We start from the raw sequence: 19761 nt of genomic DNA, 5'->3' as shown, positions 1-19761 counted from the left end.
ATTCATTAAGGAGATTGGCCTATAGTTCTCCTTTTTGGAGGTGTCTTTGCCTGGTTTTGGGATAAGTGTAATACTAGCTTCATAAAATGTGCTAGGCAGTTTTCCTTCCCTTTCTATTTTGTGGAACAGTTTAAGGAGGGTTGGTATCAGCAATGGAATTCAGCAGAGAATCCATCAGGTCCTGGACTCTTCTTTTTGGGGAGACTCTTGATTGCTGCTTCAATTTCATTTTGTGTTATAGATCTATTCAGGTGATTAATTTCCTCTTGGTTCAGTTTTGGATGATCATATGTCTCTAGAAATCTGTCCATTTCTTTAAGATTTTCAAATTTATTTGAATATAGGTTCTCAAAGTAGTCTCTGATGATTTCCTGGACTTCCATGGTGTTTGTTGTTATCTCACCTTTTGCATTCCTGATTCTACTAATTTGGATTTTTTCTCTCCTCATTTTAGTCAGGTTTGCCAGGGGTCTGTTGATCTCGTTTTTTTTTCAACGCACCAACTTTTTGTTTCATTAATTGTTTGTATGGATTTTTTGGTTTCTATTTCATTGATTTTAGCTCTTATTTTTATGATTTCTCTCCTATTTGTTTTGGGATTTGCTTGTTCTTGTTTTTCTAGGAGTTTGAGATGTATCATTAGGTCATTGATTTGGGATCTTTCAGTCTTTTTAATATATACACTCATGGCTATAAACTTTCCTCTCAGGACTGCCTTTGCTTTGTACCATAGGTTGTGTTTTCATTTTCATTGACTTCCAGGAACTTTTTAATTTCTTCTTTTATTTCATCAATGACCCATTGTTCATTGAGCAATGAGTTATTTATTTCCAGCTGTTTGCATGTTTTTTGTCTTTACTTTTATTGAGTTCTAGTTTTATTGCATTGTGATCAGGTAGAATGCATGGTATAATTTCTATTTTCTTATATTTTCTGAGGCTTGCTTTGTGCCCTAGGATATGATCTATTTTGGAGAAGGTTCCATGGGCTGCTGAGAAGAATGTATATTGTGTAGAAGTTGGTTGAAATGTTCTGTAGACATCAACTAGGTCCATTTGATCTATGGCATATTTTAGATCTAGGTTTTCTGTATTGATTTTTTGTTTGGATGACTTATCTATTGATGATAATGGGGTGTTAAAGCCTTCCACAACCACTGTGTTGGAGTTAATATATGCTTTTAGGTCCCTCAGGGTATGTTTGATGAAATTGGGTGCATTGACACCCAATTTCATATAGGTGCATATAGGTTGATAATTGTTATTTCCTTTTGGTCTATTTCCCCTTTTATTAGTATTGAATGTTCTTCTTTATCTTGTTTGATCAATGTAGGTTTGAAGTCTACTTTGTCAGAGATAAGTATTGCTACTCCTGCTTGTTTTCGGGAGCCATTGGCTTGGTAAATCTTCTTCCTGCCTTTCATCCTAAGCCTATGCTTATTTCTATTGGTGAGATGGGTCTCCTGTAAGCAACAAATTGTTGGGTTTTCCTTTTTAATCCAGTTGGTCAGACGGTGCCTTTTGATGGGGGAATTAAGTCCATTAACATTAAGTGTTAGTACTGATAGGTATATGGTGATTCTTGTCATTTAGTTGTCTTAGTTGTTTGAAGGTTTGATTGTTTGTACCTAAGTTGAGGTTACTCTCTACTTTCTTGCTTTTTCTTTTCCTGTAATTTGGTGCTGCCTGCCCTTTCATGATTATGTTGGGTTTCACTTTCTGTGTGCAGAATCCCTTGAAGAATCTTTTGTAGTGGTGGCTTTGTAGTCACATATTGTTTTAGTTTCTGCTTATCATGGAAGACTTTTCTTGCTCCATCTATTTTGAATGATAGTTTTGCTGGGTAGAGTATCCTGGGGTTGAAGTTATTTTCATTCAGTGCCCGGAAAATCTCACCCCAAGCTCTTCTTGCTTTTAATGTTTCTGTTGAGAATTCTGCTGTGATTTTGATGGGTTTATCTTTGTATGTTATTTGTTTTTTTCTCTCTTACAGCCTTCAATATTCTTTCTTGCATTTCTGTATTTGTTGTTTTAATGCTAATATGCTGTGGGATAGATCTATTTTGGTCTGATCTGTTTGGTGTTCTGGACGCCTCTTGCATCTGTATGGGAATAGATTTCTCTAGATTTGGGAAATTTTCTGTTATTATTTTGTTGAATATATTATGCATTCCTTTTGCTTGCACCTCTTCTCCTTCTTCAATGCCCATGATTCTCAGGTTTGGTCTTTTGATGGAGTCAGTGAGTTCTTGCATTTTTTTTCACACGTCTTGAGTTGTTTAACTAATAGTTCTTTGGATTTTCCTTTAATTACCATTTCATCTTCGAGTTCTGAGATTCTGTCTTCTGTTTGTTCTATTCTGCTGGATTGGCCTTCCATTTTGTTTTGCAATTCTGTTTCATTCTTTTTTTCTGAGGTTTTCCATATCCTGGGTGGTTTCCTCTTTAATGTTGTCTATTTTCATCCTGAGTTCATTTATCTCTTTATTGATCATGTTCTTTGTTTCACTTTGATGTTTATACCATGCTTCTATGGTTTCTTTTATTTCTTCTTGTGCTTTTTCAAATTCTCTATTTTTGTTTTCTTGGAATTTCTTGAGTGTCTCCTGTACATTTGGTTGACCATATCCAATATCATCTCTATAAAATTCTCATTGATTACCTGTAGGATATCTTCTTTTAGATTATTCTTGTGGGCTTCATTGGGTTCTTTGGAATAGTTTATCTTCATTTTGTTGGAGTCTGGATCTGAGTATCTGTTTTCTTCATTTCCCTCTGGTTCCTGTACTCATTTTTTGCTCTGGAGAAACTGGTTTCCCTGTTTTTTCTGTCTTCCTGTCATTGCCTTTGGTGTTGTTATTGTCCCTGTACTGTGTGCAATTAAGTATTTTCTGGCTTATAATAATAACAATGGTAATTTTTAGAATGGAACCATGAGAGGAGAGGGAAAGCAAAGAAGTTAAAGAAAAAGGGGAAAACAAGTAAAACAAACCAAAACAAACAAACAACAAAGTTTCAAAGATATAAACAGGGAGACATAGTGTACTAATCAACAGTAAGCTAAACAGGCATTAGAGAGACAGAGAGAGGATTGAAAAATTTAAAAAAAATCTCCAAGTTCAAATGCAATATAGTTTTAGTCTTAATAATTTTGGTGTTAGTCCCTCAGCTTCCAATCATGGAGATGGTGTCTCAGAAGTAGTTCTGTCATTGTCTCATCAAAGGGAAAAAAAACCAAAAAGAAAAAAACAAAGCAAAACAAAACAAAAAAACACCACAATGTGTCCCAAATTCAAATGCAATACAGTTTCAGTAAGTTTTTCAGCATGCAGGTGTAGTTCGGTTGTTGTCTCATCAAAGGAAGAGAAAAAAAAAGTCTGGAGACGGTTCTGTGAATGGCTATCTGAGGCTGTGGCTCGCCTGCCTGCTGCTGTCAGCCAGCTGTTGCTGGAGTGGTTATTTATGCAGATCTCAGGAGTGAGCTTAACACTCATCTAGCCCCTCAGGCTTTGTTTACTTAGAGTTCTCCTGGTCACGACTGCCACTTCCACAAGCTTTCCCCTTTCCAAGCACACTGGGGGAGCTGACACTGCACCCACTTTCTCAGGCCACCGTGTTTATTTACAGTTCACGTGGGAAGTGGGTCTTCCCCCCTTCTCCTGTGGAGTTTTCCTCCCACTGCCACTTTTATAAGCTTTCATGCTCCTGGTTGCTGAAGGGTGCCGCCACTCCTGCCTTCTCCAGCCTGCTTGTTTATTTACAGTTCTGTGCCCCCCCTTTGGTGCTCAGGGCACCCCACCCTCTTCACTACGTTTCTTTTTTGTTGTTATTGCTTATTCAGTTTCTTTTCCCCTGGGTGGGGGTCAGTCTGTCCAGGGAGCTATGCTGATCTGGCCTTGGGTTGCCACTTCACTCACCTAGTGGTCTGTGTCTTCCCAAGCGGTCTGGGTGCTGGCATCTGGCGGTGCGGGAGCCCTCCTGGTTTCTTCATTTAACGTGAAGTGGGGATACTATGTGAGGGCTGGAGGTGTGGAGGGGGTCAAAGTTTTGCCTCTTCTTGGTGGTTTTTCCTGTAAGGTGTATCTCCAACATCTCTCCAAGATTTTACTTTAGGAATCACGCTTTCTGCTTCCTCCCTCTAGCTGCTATCTTGGAATCCCCTTATCCTAATTTTTAATGAAGTAGTAGTATTTTAATAACTTTGGTGAGATACAATTCACACACCATACCATTCACCCATTTCTGTGGCTTTTAGAATACTCAACTGTACAATCATCAACACATCAATTTTAGAGCATTTCATCACCCCCCAAAATAAGCCCTATTCTCCTTAGCCATCACCCCCTAATTCTTCCACCTGCCCCCCTACAGTCCCTGGCAAACACTAATTCACATTCTGTTTTTTGTGGATTTGACTCTTCTGGACTTTTCTTTTGTGGTACTGGGGTTTCAGCCCAGGGCCTTGAACATGTTAGGCAAACACTCTACCACTATGTCCACACCCCCAGCCCTTATTTTGTTTTTTGAGATAAGGTCTCTCTAACTTTTCCCAGGCTGGCCTTGAACTCTTGATCCTCTTCCTCTGCCTTTGAGTAGCTGGGATTACAGGCATGAACCAACATGCTTAGTTTAATCTGGATATCTTATTTATATAAGTAGAATCAGGTAATATATAGTCTGGTATGATTGCCATCTCTCACTAAGCACTGTATTCTTTTATTTATTTATTTATTTTGGTGGTTTGGAGGTTTGAACTCAGGGCCTACACTTTGAGCCACTCCACCAGCACTTTTTATGAAGGATTTTTTTCGAGATAGGGTCTCATAAACTGTTTTCCGAGGCTGACTTTGAACCTCAATCCTTCTGATCTCTGTCTCCTGAGTAGCTGAGATTACAGGCATGAGTCATGGGCTCATGGCTGAGCACTGTGTTCTTAAGGCTCATCCATGTTGTGTCTGTCAGTAATTTATTTCTTTTTATGACTGAATAATATTTCACTGTGTGCATATACCACACTTTGTTTATCCATTCATCAACTGACAGACATCTGGGTTATCTCCATTCCTGGGCTCTTTTGAAGAGTGTTTCTGTGAACATTTGTGTGCAAGTTTTGTGGGGGGCTTCTGCTTCACTTTCTCTTGGGTCTACATACTCAGGAATGAAATGACTGGATAAATCAATGTTTATTTGGCATTCTCTCAGGAATGACTGGACTACTTCTGTCACAGTTGTACTGTTTATACTCCCACCCACAGTAGGGAGACTTCTAATGTCTCCACATCCTGGCCAATATTTGTTGTCACCTACTTTTTAGCAAGGATTTTTTTTTGGCAGAACTGGGGTTCAAACTCAGGACCTCACGCTTACGGCTTGAGTCCCTCTGCCAGCCCTCTGTCTCTTTTTTAATCTTGCCACCTTAGTGAGTACAAAGGGGACCTCACTGTGATTTTGATTTTCATTTACCTGATGATTAATGATGTGCTCATTGGCCATTTGCACAAATTTTATTTATTTCTTTGGGTAGCACTGGGGTTTGAACTCAGGACTTTGCACTTGCTAGGCAGGTACTTTAACACTTGAGCCATATCCAGCCTTTTTTGCTCTGGTTATTTTTGAAACAGGGTGTTGCTTTTTTGCCCAGGCCAGTCTGTACCAGGATCTTCCTATTTTCTTCTTCCCATGATAGCTGGGGTGGCAGGCATGTACTATCACATCCAGATTTTTCTGCTGAAATGGGGTCTCACACTCAGGGCTTCACACTTGCTAGGCAAGAGCTGTAATACCAATTTATCCATGCCTACATCCTTTTAGCTTTTGTTATTTTTCAGATAGCATCTTGCTCAGGCCTGCTTTGGTCTGCAATTCTCCTACCGATGATTTCTGAGTATCTGGGCATACAGGCATGTCCAGCATGTTCTTTGAGACAGGATCTCACTAACTTTTTGCCTGAACTGGCTTCGAACCTTGATACTCCAATCTCCATCTTCCAATAACTGGGATTACAGATACAAGATGTCACATCCTATTAAAAATGTTTAACTTTTAATAAGGTATATGTCAATACAGATTACTACATTGGCAAAATAAGTTGCTTGTAGTCCTCAGTAACTTTTTTTTTTTGCAGTATGTGGGCTTGAACTCAGAGCCTTCACCTTGAGCCACTCCACCAGCCCTTTTTTCTGAAGGGTTTTTTAGAGATAGGGTCTCGTGAACTATTTGCCCAAGCTGGCTTCGAATTGTGATCCTCCTGATCTCTTTCTCCTGAGTATCTAGGATTTCAGGCATGAGCCACTGGCACCCAGCCCTCAGTAACTTTTAAGTTTCCAGAGGCCCCAAGACCATAAACCTTATAAAACACCAGCTCAAGTGAGGGCCATTCTCCCTGCCACCTTTCTTCCTGGTAAGTGCCAGTCATCTCAGGCAAAAGGCTGAATGAAGGCAACTCCTTCTTCAATGTTGTGAGCATTGACATAAAGCAAAGATGGCAGCAATGTCCTTTTAATAGTTATTCCGTGACTCCACACAAGTCTGTGAACTACGCATACACTCCACCTCCCCCCAGCATCCCCAGAGGGGCCTCCAGATCCAAAGGAATTTGAGAGGAGCTAACTAAAGGTATACAAACTTGGAGTGTCCACAATTTCTTACTTTTTTCTTCAATTGCAACTGGAGGCAAAAGCAGCAGCCATTCGGATTCCAACAGGACCAAGGACCGGGGAGCAGGAGAGAATTAAGGATTAGATTCAGATCACAACAACAGTTAAGAAGACCACAGCTGCACATGTCCCTGGAGGCAAGGTAATCCACAGGCTTTCTGGATCAATAAAAGTACTGTGTCTGTCCAGTTATCCATCTACCCATCAACCCATCCACTCGTCCACACATCCATCCATCCACCCATACATCATTTGTCCACCTACCCATCCACATATCCATCATCCATCCATTTACTATCCACTCACCCATCCCTCCACCTAACCATCCATCCATCCACCCATCATCTATCCATCCATCATCCACTTATCTATGCTACATTTACTTATCCATCCTCCGTCCATTCATCTGTCTACCTACATATCATCCACCCACTCATCTCTCCACTACACACCCATCTGTTATCCATCCATCTACTCCCCCACCCCATCAAACTAATATTCACTTGGTTCACACTCTGGGTACTGCCCTATTTCTAATGATAGAGATTCAGATAAATCAGACTCAGCCCTGTTTTATAGGCCTTTGCAAAGCTGAATGGGAAGAGAACTGCTGGTATAGGAGCAAACAAAACCTCCCAAGCCCAATTCCTATTTTTCAGGGCACTTGAAACCTATGGAGGTCTCAGCAACCTACAGACACTTCATATTTCATTATCCTCTCACCTATCAAAAAGTAATTCATTGACAAAATAATTGCCTATGAGTTCACACTAATAAAACACTTGGATAAATGGAGAAGAATCAGCTTTTCATTAAAGAGCAATTTCAATAAATACATGTAGCATGAGTAAGGAGAATAAGAAATCACTGGAGAAACACTACAGCAATCATTTTTGCAGGCAAGATCCATAGAAGAATGCTAAAAATAGTGGGTAAATGTGGGAAGAAAAACAGCACATTTGCAAAATCTCATACTACCTACCTCAATAAGATCACTAATTACAAAGAGGGAAGTAGTAACTTAACAGAGGGATCACCTTAACCAGCAGATCAAAGTCAACATCATGGGGAACAGGCACACTGACCTCATACAATCCCTGATATATTTCACGAGGGTGGACATAGCACCACTTCTGTGCTGTTCCTGACCCAAATGCATAACCTCAGTCTAATCATGGGAAAACTTCAGACAAACCCACACTGAGAGACATTCTGCTGAAGAGCTGAACAGAGCTCTTCAAATGTTTCAAGGTCATGAAAGACAAGACTGTGGACTTCAGTCACAAGTTAAAGGACAAATCAATAACAAGGCTAAGGAGATGTGATACAAAATGCAACCTGGGTTCTTGGGTCAGAACCTCAAGTAGGATGGTTTTCCAGTTTGTAGGAAAATGTGTGAAATTTGAGTGAGGTCTGCCATTGAGTTAAAGGTTTTGTGGTAGGGTTAACGTCTCAGTTTTGATCATTGGGATGTGGTTAGGTAAGATGTTGGCATCGAGGAAATTGTGCAAGGAGTACACAGGAATTCTATTTTTGTGATTTCTCTGTAAGTCTAAAAGGTTGTCAAGATAAAGTTTAAAATAACCCGTTGCTCTACAGTGCCTTCCTAATTCTTGTACGGGCAACCTCAATCACCCAATTGGAAAAAGAAAAGAAATGTGGGAGTCTTTCTTTGCTCCTCTTTTCCCCACTTCTAGCATCTGATCCATGATTTCTTCCCCTTCATGTCTCAGTCTCATAATCTTCCACTCATGCCAACTTCCACCTGAAGACCAAAATATTTTCCTTCTGGGAGTCTTTGTTTCTACTCTGGTTCCCACCACATCCATCCTTCACCCACAAGTAAAGCTGATTATATAAACACACACACACACACACACACACACACACACACACACACAATTTCCTTTTGCCCTTAGAATAATATCCAAGATCTTTCATATAACCCATAAAACCCTGTATTTCTGATTCTTCTCTCTATTCTTACTTGCAACTACTCCTACCCACCCTGTTCTTCCTTCTCTCTATCTTCCTGTCACATTAGATATCCTCAGAGCCTCTGAGAGACTGGATACCTGTTTCCCCAGGACATGTGCATGTGCAGTTGTGTCTGCCTAGGACAGTCCTACTTGCTCTTTAGCTGAGTAGCTCCTAATTCTTGCTAAGGTCTTGTCTCAAATGTCACCTTTCCAGTGAAGCATTCTCTGACTCCCCCAACTAGGGCATTTTTTTTTTAGCATGAGTCCATCAAGACAGAACTGTCTTCTTTGCAAGCACCATTGAGTCCATCCCCAGGACAGGGCCACCAACCAAGGACTCATGCAGCCCTCCATCGCCACGGAGGGGAAGGGGAAATGTGTGAGTCTGAGGGAGCTGGGCCATTAGATGTAAGAATGCACTATCTGAATCCAGCCTCTCCATCCTGAGTCACCGTAGAGGGGAGACAAGCCACTGATAGGAACATTACCTTCCCGTGGGATGCAGGTCTCTGCCTGGCCCAGGAAAAACAGAACCACAAGGGACCTCTTCAGAAATGGCTCCAATCTACACATAGTGGATCTGGGACTTGCTGGACGTTCTTCTACCAGGATCAACAGGACTCTGGTCACCTACTGTCCTCCCGGGCTCCAAAGGCAAAACTAACTGCCCACATATTCCCTCCAGCTGACCCAGAGGTGGCCAGCTGCCCAGACTCGTGCCCACGCCAGCAGCTGCCAACCAAGGAACTGCTTCTTCCCACTGGCACCTGCTGTTTATCTTAAGACAACATGATAGAGAAATTATATACTGTGCCTGCTGATGGTGGCCTGTGATCCCACAGGACACATCATAGCTAACAGTGATTTTTACATTAAGAAAAAAATTAGCATATATACGAAACCCACTAAAAATTATTTTAAAAAGGAGGGAGATAAGAAAAGTAATAGAGGGGATAAATTTAATCAAAGTACATGATATGCACATATGGAAATCTCACAATGAAACCTCTTTATACAGTTAATTTATGCTACTAATAAAAATTTAAAAACTAATGTTATGGTTTTGAACAGTTGAGGAAAAAAGATAAAAGGATATTTAATGACATGTGAAAATTACATAGAATGTGAATGCTAGTGTCCACAAATAAAGTTTTATTGTAACACAGCCACGTCCTTTCATTTCAATACTGTCCACAGCGGCTTTCATGCTCCACCTGTGGAGTAAAGTACTTGCAACAGAGGCCATCCCACCCTCAAAGCCTAAAACATTTGCTGTCTGACCCTTTACAGAAATAGTTAGATGATCCCTGTTCTAAAGAAATTGTAGATTTCAGGAAAAAACAAGGCAAGTCAATGAACATTTGTATTTCTACACAGAGGTGAATATTAACTGTGTGTGTGCTCCCTTCCAAAGAAGTCTGTTTTTACACTTGTCTCTGACACTAGCTACATGACCTGAGCAAGTGATTTAAACCACTTTGAGCCTAAGTTTCTCATCAACAAAGTGGTGACAATGGCATTCCCACCCTCATACAGTTGTTGAATAGGTTGCTTATACCTGGAAGGCACACAGAACCCTGTACATCCCCTTTACTTTGTATATATAGTGAAATCACTTGTATACAGGTACCTGTGTATGTGATATCTATATATGCACATTATCCTCTCATAATGAAATATTTAAACTGCTTGGTAATTCATGAACACTTTTTCCAAGGCTTCAAATGTTCTTTGACCACAAAGTTTTGTGAGCATAACTTTTTAAAGCTTTATTAGTTTCTGTCACACACAATTCCCCATCAACATCCACATGGAGGGGAGGGGAACGGAGAACTTCCTTTCCTCCATCCCTGCCATCAAACATGCTCCCAAGTCTCATTCTGATTTGACCAGCTTAGATCATGTGCCCACCTCTTAACCAATAATTTTTCGAGGGGGATGACTTGACTTTGATTGGCTTTGTGACTCCATGCTAAGCTGGGGTTGGTCATTCCAAGAACCTGGTTGCATCACAATGAGGGAGGGATGTTGGAATAGTTGCCAATGGTGACCACAGAATCCATGACACAGGGCAGCAACACAATTGTAAAGAAGTTAACAATGTATGACAAATCAAAAAAATTTAAATTCAATGAAAAAAATAAAGAAGTTAAATCATACAAACTCTCACTTTAGAACCATGCCCCAACTTAGTCTCTGTGGCACCCTAGTGTAGACTGTCCATAACAGTGCTGTCTTATTGTCATCTGTGAGTCCCCTTGCTAAGGTTGGAATCCAGGATTTGCCATTTACTTTCTATGTGACCTTGGAAAATAAGCTAATTTATAAACACCCAACTTCTCTCATCTGTGAAGATCAGCAAGTTCATCCATGTCAAGCACTTCCAACTTTGACAATGAAAAAACCTCACAGTAGGAGCTACATAAAATGAAGTGCACATGACTAGAAAGTTCTATAAACATCACAGTGAGCTTTGTAGTGGAGATGAAAGGAAAGAGGATGTCACCCCGAAATGCCCAGAATGAGGGGGCAAACCCATGAGGTGGAACTGAGGTCTTCTCAACACTGATGGGGCTGGGGTAAATGGAGTGAGCTGTGGGCTTCTTTTCCAGGTGAGCTGGGCCCTGGGACCCACAGGCCTTAACCTGTCACACCACCTTCCCACTCCTGACCCCTTGTGTCCCATGCTCTCCCTCTCCTCTGGCAAGGACATCAGATCTGCTTGACTGCTTCATATTTTCACCCTTCTCTTTGATCTGCCTTTTCCCATCCCCTGGACCATAGAGCCTGGAAATGGGAGGCCCAGAAATCCAAGCTATAGACAAAGGCAGACCCAAATTGAAGTTTTAGATCTGTTATTCACAACTGTGTGATCTTAAGCAAAATATTTAATCAGGTACTAGTGTCACAAATTTGGATCCCATGTGGTTGACCCAGGCAAGCCATCTTTTCACAATAAATGCTATTTCTGTTCAAATTAATAGGTACTTGGGGTGAGAAAGAAAAAAAAATGTACTGTGGTCACTTAATCTCAGGACATGCTGGGTTAAAGAAAATTCAAGATCTCAGATAAAGAGTATTGTAAACATCCAAGGAGAAAGTTATATTTTGTGTAATTTCCCCAATTTATTTGATTAGAACTTTTTCTCCTGAAAATGATAAGAATATGTTTAAAATAATATTTATCAAAAACCTTTAATAAGCTAGTGTAATTCCAGCACTCAGAAGGCTGAAGTAGGAGGACTGTGAGTTCAAGGCCAGCCTCAACTACAAATTGAGTTTGAGGCCAGCCTGGGTTATATAAGGAGACCCTGCCTCAAAACAATCAGACGAACAAACAAAAGCCATTAATAGTTCTAAGAGCCTTGCCTGCTTTAGTTCTACAAATGTCCCACAAAGGGTCAGACACACAAAGATATTTTAATGGCAGAGTGGCTCAAGTGGTAGAGTGCTTGCTTAGGAAGTGTTAGGCCCTGAGTTCAAGCACCCAAAAAGACGAATATATTTTAAAATACCAAAAGGATTCCACATGGGATCACAGCTACATTGTTGTATGTTAATCTGAATAAATCAAGTAGATCTCAACACCTCCACTTAAAAAAAAAATTCTCCCCTTGTTTTCCTGTTTCAACACACACTTTCCATGGTTGTTCACTATTCAGACTGTTGTAAGAATTCAGGTCAACATGGTTTTAGGAGCTAAAGCCCTTGGGCTAAGGTTCCCTTTTCCTTTCTACTAGATGGGGTCATTCTCAACTCCAGGAGGCCTCTACATTGCCTGGCTCTTGGCTGCTCACTCCATTTCCAAAGCCAACAGCATAGGATCGTCAAATCTCTCTCTGACCCCCTTCCATTTTCTTTTTTAGTCAGGGTCTTGCTATGTATCCCAGACTGGCCTCAAACTCATGATCTTACTGCCTGAGCCTCCCAAGTGCTGGGATTACAGACATGCACACCACACCTGGTTTTCCCTTCCATTTCCAAAGCCGGCTGTGGTCAGTTGAGTCTTCCTCATAGTGTGACACTCTGACTGTCTGACTTTCTCATTCCATTTTCTTCTCTTACTCCCTGCCTCCCTCTCATGTAGAAGAGCCTTGTGATTACATTGGGGCTGGTGGGTAATCCCAGATACTGCTCACCTGCAAGTCAGCTGATTGACTAATTTTATCAGAGCAGCAAAGCTCCTTTGCCCATGCAGTGTAAATACATTCAAAGGTTCCAAGGATCAAGATCAGACATGTTTGGTGACCATTATTTGAGTGGAAAAGTAAAGCTTCTAAAAATATCAATAAAAATGAATCCTGTATTACCAAAGCAAAACAAAACAAAAATAATACAGGCACAGTGACTGAACCGGTTATCATAACCAACCAAATTTAATAGTGGTGGCTTGGTTTTCTATGGGGAAATCAGTAGAAATAATTCCATCCCCTTGTGCAGTTCGGGGCCATCCCAGAGGTTGATGTTGGTGAGGGGGTGACAGGATGTCCCTGTCACCAGGGCTATTACTCCCACAGGGCCTCAACACCAACCACTCTGACTTGCTGCCCACACCATGCCTCTGTCTCGTTGGTGGACTGGCACACTGCTCCCAGTGTCCAGGCCACTGGCCAGGTTCTGGCACTGACAACCCTCTTCCTGGGCTCTGGCTGGCTTGGTCATCACCTTCCTGTCCTGACTGAGGGAAGGTCCCTTGCAGTCTCCCCTTCCATGCTGAACAGATGAAAGAGCACAAGGCTAGAGGGTTAAGGGATTTTTTTTTTTTCAGAAAGCCCTTGTCAAGTGTTATGGGAGTCGAGCCAGAAAGGTATAGGCTCAACCTCAGCTCCTCTGCCTCCCGCCCCTGGGAACCTGGACAAATGACTTCTCCTCCTTGGACTTCAGTTTCACAAGGGTATAAATGGAGATACGGAGCAATCCTTTGTATACGTTCTTCTGAGCACCTTTTCCTGAAGTAACTCCTATAACCCTGTCAGACAGATGGCTGATGAGGAGACTGAGACCTGAAAGCCTGAGGCCAACACAAGATCCCACAGCTTGTGATAGGCAGGGCTGGGATTTGAAGCCACACATGTGAATGTCCAGTAGGACTGACTGCAGAGGTGAGAAGGAGTGCCCCCTATCTGCACCGAGCAATGTGGCAGGCACTTGGCATGTGTGGCTGCTGAGCCCTGGAAATAAGTAATACCCATCTATAAAATTTGTTTTTGGGGGTGTGGCTCAAGTGGTAGAAGTATAAGGTCCTGAGTTCCAACTCCAGTACTACCAAAATTTTTTCTCTTATTTTTTTTGAAGAGGGAGAAAGGAGTGGATCAGAATGTTTATTGCAGGAATTTTGGCCCTGGTTCCACATGGGTCCTCTGGCCAAGGTTGGGCAGTGAGACCAGAAGGAGCAGAGGGAGTTTGTCTGGTCAGGCCTCAGAGCTACAGGAGGATGATTGGGGCCAGGCTGCAGGTGAAGCCTGTGTCATCTGGTTGCACATTCAGGATCTTCACCACACCATCCCCTATGGCCAAGGACAACCTCTTGAGCCAGCACTTCCCAAAGAGGGGCACCAAGAAATCATCTAGCAACAAATCTGTCTCCTTCCCAAAGGCCCCAGTGGGGTCAGCCAGGGGCTGAATTTTGCCTTCTGCCTTGTGGGCGCCACACCACCCTCTAATCATGAAGACACCCTTGACACTCAGATGTGCACCACCCGAACACTCTTGGCCTTCAGAGCCGCAGGCTGCTCCACATACCCGGGCAGGTGGGTCTTGGAACAGCCAGGAGTAAACGCCCTGGAGACCCCAAACAGCACACCCTTCTTGCTCTTGAACATCTCTGCCAGGATCATCTTGTTCCCAGGTTCCCCTGTGAACACGCCCACCTAGGGCATGACACCTCCCACCTCTGCTCCAGCAAACACAAGAAGTTCCCTTTTCCTTCCTCCCTCCCTCCGTCCCTTCCTCCCTCCCTCCCTCCCTTCCTTCCTCCCTCCCTCTCTTTCTTTCTTTCTTTCTTTCGTGGTACTGGAGTTTGATCTCAGGGCCTACACCTTGAACCACTCCACCAGCCCTTTGTTGTAATGGATTTTTTTTGAGATAGGGTCTCACAGACTATTTGCCTGGGCTGGCTTTAAACCTTGATCCTCCTCATCTCTGCCTCCTAAGTAGCTAAGATTACAGGCATAAGCCACTGGCATCTGGCTTTTCTTTCTTTCTTTTTAAAGGCTGTTATTACCAAAAGACACATGCATGCAAAAATATTTATGGTATAGTTATATGTGACAGAGAAGCACTAGTGAAAACTCAAATACTTATCAATAGAACAGATAAATTATGGCCTGTTTGGGCATTGAAATATTGCACAACAATAAAAAAGGATCGAATATTGGAATGTACACCACATGGATAACTCTTAAAACTCAATGTTGAATAGAACTCAGCTAGACACAACAGACTGCATAATGTATAATCCCACATTTGTGAAACTCTAGCATTGGCAAAGCTAATTGGTAGAAGTCAGAAAATTGGTTAGCCGTGGGTAGATTCAGTCATGCCATGTGTGGAACAGGACAGTTGAGGTTTCCTCACACCATGAAGGCCTCAGGATGATGGAACAACTGAGGGCAACTCAGGCCTGTAGCACAGTCAGGACAGGGCTGTATGTCTCTTTTTAAACCTACCCTCAGACACTGTGGCGAGTCCCTTCTGCCACCTTCTGTTCAATACACAAGAGTCACAGATCTTCCCAGAAGCAAGGAAAAGGAAAGCAGACTCTTGATGAGAAATTGATGTGCTTAGGAGAGATGAGATGGGAGACAGGGTTGTGAACATCTTTGAAAACAAAAGTGGAACCAGGCGTTGTGAAACTCCTGTAATCCCAGCACTTGGAAGATTGAGGTAGGAGGAGCTCTAGTTCCAGCTCCAGGCTAACTTGGGCTGGAACACATCAGCTCAAGATCCTATCTCAAAAAAAGAAAGGGAGAATGAAAGAGAGAAAGAGAGAGAGAGAGAGAGAGAGAGAGAGAGAGAGAGAAGGAAAGGAGGGAAAAAAGAAAGCAAAAGAAAGTAGGAAAGAAAGGAGGGAGGGAGGAGAAGGTGTGTGTGTGCTTGTCAGCCCACTGTCTGTGACATCTTCAAAGGCAAGGATTTTCTCAATATCCCTGAAGTCCACACATCTAGAAAGTGCTCAATATTTTCCAAAGGCTTGATGGGTGGCCCAAGGGAGACTCACAGGAAAGATGGGGCTGCCTGCCCTAAAACTGCACCCCTGTCACGCCTTTGGAATAACACCAAGGGACAGGTGAGGAGAAAGCTCTGGAAGCCAGCCAGAGGTTTGCAGAGCCTCCCTGGGTCTGTGTCTGAGATCAGGCGGCAATGCTAGACAGGGTGTGGAAGAGGCCAGCCCTTCACCTGTTGAGAACTGTGGGTGTCCAGTGTCTGCTGTCACTGGTCTGTGTCGAGTCGAGAGGACACTGCAGCTCTTGTCCTGGGAAGCAAGTGTTCTATGTCCTCTCCCAACGCCTCTTGGGAACTTGTAGCTCAGCCTCCAGGCTCATCTTTGTTCTCCTTCCAGCCCTGATTGGTCACCTGGTTCCAGAGATTTCAAATGTCACTCTTATCTCTGTTCACATCGTCCCTATCCTAAATCTGCACCCCTTGTTCCTTCCTTCAGCCCTGCCACAGACTCATCCCTCAGGCACCCAAGCTGACATGGAGCTCTGCCCACACCATCTCAACGTTTGGGTTAATGAAACCTCTGGAGAGGAGAAGATGGCTGAGTCAGGTGTCCACCCCAGAGCCCTAAACCAGAGTGTCCCACTATTTCAGATGTCTCTGACATTCCACAGAAATAAAAGCCTAATTTCTTCATCTGAACTGTTTCTCATCCTGGGTCTCCCTTTGGGGAACCCCAAATCATCTTTGCTTTTCTGTGCCACCTTCTGAGACAGAAGATCCATCACAAAACCTGGGCTTTGCATCTTTCCAGTGCTGGACAAACTCAGGGAACCAGTCTGGATGTGTCACAGGCCTGGATGTATGGAGGAAGTCAGGGTGACCTCCCCTGATCAATCCCTACACGGACTGATTTTTAAAAATTTATTCTTTTTTAAACGTTTTTATTAGTATGTAATAGTTGGACAGGGGGTTTGTTGTATCCTGGTTTGGTTCAACCCTCCATTATTCTCCCTCTTCACCTTCTTAAAATGGCTTCAACTGTGTTCCAGGATCCATCTTCATACAGGTACAGAAAATACATCAGCCATCGTCACCCTCGTTCACCCTCTTCATTTACCCTCCCCTTCTTTTTTAAACCTTTTATTTTTCGTTTTTCCTTAACATTTTATTTTTGTTTTTTATTAGCACAAATTAATTGCACAGAGGGAGCTCACTGTGATATTTACCTGCATATAATCTGCCTTGTTTATATATTACTATTTCTGAACCCTGCTCCTTCCTTCTTCCTAACAGCCTTTAGTGACTCTCACTATGCTGTCTTCATGCATGTATACAATGTAACTCCTGTCATCCTCAGTGCTTCAGCATCCTCTCCTTTCCCCCTTCAAGCTCTTATTTGACACATAGCAATTATATATGACTGTGGGCCACAGTGTGTTGTTTCAATACATACACACATTGGGTAACAATCAAATCAGGATATTTCACTAACATGTGCATCACCTCAAATATTTATCATCCGACTGATTCATGTAGATGATGTCATTCCCATTTATAGAGCTCTGCGACAGCCCCCAATGGTTCTGCATTTCAAAATGATGTGTGTTGTGTGTGTGACATGTGTGTGTATACACACATACATGTAGAATCTGTATATATGTATGAAATATATATGCATATATTATGTTGGTCCTTTATGCTTTGTTTTTGTTTGTTCATGGTGGCACTGGGGTTTGAACTCAGGTCCTCACTTATGCCAGGCAGGTGCTCTTACCACTTGAGCCGCTCCTCAGTCATGGTCCCACAGTCTCCAATTCAACCAACCACAGATGGAAAATATTGGTAGGAAAAATTGCATTAGCACTGAACATGTAGACTTTTTTCTCCTTATTCCTGAAAAACAGTGTAATGACTAAAGCATTTACACTGTATTAAGTATTTTAAGTTCTCTGGAGATGATTTAAGGAATAAGGGACGGAGGTGTGGCTCCAGTGGTAGAAAGCCTGCTTTGCAAGTGTGAAGCTCTGAGTTCAAAGCCCAGTCCCATCAAAAGGAGGAGGATGTGTGGATTTTGGTATGCAGGGGTGGATACTGGAACAGTCTTCAATGAACATTGTGTAATTTTACGTGTGTGTGTGTCTGTCTGTATGTGTGTGGTGTATACATATGTACTTACATGTATTTGTATGTGCACATATGCACATACACATAGAGAAAATATCAGAATACACTAAATATTAAAATCATCTCTGGATGGTGAGGTTTGGACAACCACATTCTCATTACCCTTTTCCATGTTTTCTAAGTGTGCTCAGTGATCATGTCCATTACCTCTACCGGAAAGAGGCGACACTATTCTAATGAGCTCTGAGACAGAGCAGGCCACCCTTGTGCCCAGCAATCGACAGAGTTACTTTCTGATGCCAATCAGCATGTCACTGGCAGGAACTGAGCCTCGCACTCTGGGACTCGTTAAAAGTTGTTGGTAATGACCCCCACGGGGGCCTGGAAAGTAGGTGACACCTGTGCTCACTTGTTCTCATAGGCCGTGTAATTACGATCAACTTATTCAACCCATCTCACGCTGGCAGGAAAAACAGCCTCCTCCTTAAGAGAAAAACAAACACCAAAGGGAAACAGACCTGGGCTTAGGCAAGAGTTGTGGGAAAAAGTCAACTTGAAGGTACTGCAGAGTTCAACTCTGAAATAGCAAGAGAAGAGTCACCACGGGGCTGTGATTAGCCGTTTTCCTGGGGGTTCTGAGGCTGTTTTTGTTATTGATTGGGTTTTCTTCTTTCTTTTTGACTGATGAGTGATTCAGCTGATGAAGCTTCTTATTCTCTGAGGCCAAGTGAGCAAGTCCCCCACTGTCAGTGGATGAGTTACCTCCCCTGTCACCACCCTGTGTTCTCAGCTGGCTCTTATACACACCTAGGCTCAGTAATGACATTCTTGGAATTGTATAGGAAATACAACTTAATATGTTATTATTTTCCAAATCTAAATATTAATCAAAAGCTTTTTAATTGAAATGCATGTGCTCTTAGGGTTTCCAATGATAGAAGCTTTAAAAACAAAAACAAAACACCAATCTCCCTGTTGGTTCCTCTCCCTGATCTCTCACAGTAACCCTGACACATGAACGCACACACCCATGTGTACATTGGATATGTGTGTATCTGATTTGCAAATGAGACCACACTATGCATATGGTTAGGCGACTTGGGTTTTTAAACTCCATTTATCAATTTGATGTGGAAATGAATAAAGACCTTATTCTTCAATGGATGCTGAGTTATAAGTACAGAGACACAAGCAGCTCTGCACACAGGGTGACTGGGGACAATGATCACACACTGCACACTTTATAAAGCTAGATTTTGAGTGCTTCCGCCCTACACAATAGATGTGTGCAGAGACAGGTGCTTAACCTGGTTTAAACATCATGTATGCATGGACTGAAATATCCAATGGTACTTCATGAAAATGTATAATTTTTATATTTTTGTGTATCATTTAAAATACATTCAGCTTTAAAAGGAGGAAAACATCTTATTCTTTCTCTCTGGTCACTTAATCTTGATTGTATGCATGTGCCTTGGAACACTCTGTGGGTGTTCTCTTCAGTTTAGAGACCATTTCTTTTGATGAACAGAAGCTTTTTAGCTTTATGAGGTCCCATTTATCTATGCTATCTCTTAGTTGCTGTGCTGCTGGGGTTTCATTGAGAAAGTTCTTACCTATACCTACTAACTCCAGAGTATTTCCTACTCTTTCCTGTATCAACTTTAGAGTTTGTGGTCTGATATTAAGATCCTTGATCCATTTTGAGTTAATATTGGTATAGGGTGATATACATGGATCTAGTTTCAGTTTTTTGCAGACTGCTAACCAGTTTTCCCAGCAGTTTTTGTTGAAGAGGCTGCTATTTCTCCATCGTATATTTTTAGCTCCTTTGTCAAA

At 42.2% G+C, this 19761-nt stretch overlaps 1 pseudogene; it reads right to left on the bottom strand.

Annotated features, from left to right (window-relative positions):
- Positions 1-14058: 14058 nt before the first annotated feature.
- Positions 14059-18341, bottom strand: LOC109701969 (peroxiredoxin-5, mitochondrial-like; annotated as a pseudogene).
- Positions 18342-19761: the final 1420 nt, after the last annotated feature.

Source organism: Castor canadensis, chromosome 16, assembly GCF_047511655.1.
Source record: "Castor canadensis chromosome 16, mCasCan1.hap1v2, whole genome shotgun sequence".
Lineage (NCBI taxonomy): Eukaryota > Metazoa > Chordata > Mammalia > Rodentia > Castoridae > Castor > Castor canadensis.
Note: the sequence above shows the minus strand (reverse complement) of the source record. Positions and strands in the feature narration are given on the sequence as shown.